Raw genomic sequence first — 2057 nt, forward strand, 5'->3', positions numbered from 1 at the left:
TTCTTGTTCAGTTATGTTGCTTGTGTCTGTTTTTAGCAGTTCTGTAGCTGTGATTTCTTCCTGGAGTTTCTTTGGAGGAGAGTTCTTTTGTTTTGTCATTTTGGCCAGCTTTCTGTCTCTTGTCAGTTTTAAAAGCTCGTTCTGCACTGTGCATTTATTAGTATTCCTCTATAGAAGGAGGCTCTTGGAGTGTGTAGGTTCTGTCATTTCAGGAGTTGTTCTTTTAATGGTGTCTCTCAGTTTCTCTTGTTATGCCTCTGATTAATTTATTTCCCTACTCAGCGATATTTGGGACTTTCCACTATGTGTGCTTTGGGTTGTTTCTTGAGGTAGCCCTGAAAAGGAAAACAGACAGACAAACTCACAGAGAACACAAGCACACAAATATGCTGGTAGAACAAGTAAAGAAGCAAACCAAAAGGGGAAAGAAAAAAAAGAACAGGAAAGAAAAGAGAGGGACAAAAAATAAAAGAAAAAAACAAAACGAAAAAAAGCAGGCAGGGAATGGGGGGACAGCGGCAGTCAGAGATAAAGGACAGTCTGAGAACTTAAAACCTGTGTGGGGGGAGATAAGGATGAGATAAAGGAAAAACTAAAAAACTATCTGGATGGTAAGAGTTGATCTAAGCACAGCAGGGCCTAAATGTTGGTCTTTCCCAGACTCCAGGGGGAAAGGGAGAAAAGAAAGAAATAGGAAAATAGTAAAGAGAAGACAGGGGATAAAACTAAAGAGTAAAAATATTAAGAAAAAACCAATTAAAGGTAATAAACAAAAGCACAGCAGCTCTCCATTGCAGATGGGCGTGGCTTGGTGTAGGTAGGTCGGGTCTCAGGGGCTGCTCTGAGGTCCCGCCTTGGTGGATGCGGGGAGAAGAATGGCGGCAGGCACCCCAAGCCCCCCTCAGACCATGCGTTGCCAGCCACTTTCTTGAGTACAACCTCCTTGTGCCTTGGGCAGGTCTAATTGTTTCTGTTTTTTTTTTAAGTTCTGCCCGGTTTCTAAGTCCTTGCTCACGCACTCAATATTGCCATCACAGTTAAAATTTCTTGCAGGCAGGCGGCTTTCTGGTCGGGATTGAATAGTGGGATTGTGAAGTCAGATTTTTTCCCCTGGCTCCACCTGCAGTAGGTGAGCTGCCGGCCCAAGGGAGAGGAAGCCCGCTGAGGGGAATGGATCTCTCTCTCCACACTCAGCGGCTCTCAGTCCCGGGCTAAATCTCTCCTCTGCAGGGATTACGCTGTGAGTGATTCAGTCTCTACTTCTCTTCCCCTGGTCTCTCTGCTGCCTTGCCCTGTGGTGCCACACGCAGCAGGGAAAGGTCCGTGAGCCTCTAGATACCAGGGCGCCCCGTGCGCGCGCGGTTTTCCACAGACCTGTCCGCCTCTGGTATCACAACCACCCCACCCGTGTGGCTGTCCACGGAGCGGTGCACCTAGGGACACGCAGGTTTCTGCGGGCCCAGCACCAAGCCTTTGGGCGCCTTGTCTCCTGGCCCAGTGATCCCTCCCCTAAAGTCTCCAGTCCCAGTTCGCACTCACTCACTCAGGCAACCATGAGACTGCTGTTGATTAAGGGGTCTGTCCGCACACCTCCGTTCTTAGAGATCAGAAAGCTGTGGCTTTTTTATTCTTCTCAGTTTGATCATTGCAGGTGGACGGAAGTAATGGGGCTCCTTACTTCGCCATCTTGCCACTGGTCCAGATTCTCATATTTTTCTTCATCTCTCTCCCTCTCTCTCTCCCTCTGCCATCATGAATGAGCAATTGCATGAAGGAAGGAAGGAAGGAAGGAAGGAAGGAAGGAAGGAAGGAAGGAAGGAAGGAAGGAAGGAATGGCTCTCCCCTACCACCTGGCATGGGTACCTCTAATTTCTCCATTAGAAAGTCGTTCCCGATATTATGGAAGGCCCATGGAAATCCATCCGTTTCAGAAGTTCTCAGCAAACACTTGGGAAGTTAGCAGATGAATTGGAAGGCACCTTGAAGACCAAGTGGCTGAGGAGTCAGATTCCAAAGGGGAGCTGGCAATGCTAAGTCCAGAGCCTTGACCATCCCAC

Source organism: Suricata suricatta, chromosome 14 (genome assembly GCF_006229205.1).
Source record: "Suricata suricatta isolate VVHF042 chromosome 14, meerkat_22Aug2017_6uvM2_HiC, whole genome shotgun sequence".
In the NCBI taxonomy this organism is placed as follows: domain Eukaryota; kingdom Metazoa; phylum Chordata; class Mammalia; order Carnivora; family Herpestidae; genus Suricata; species Suricata suricatta.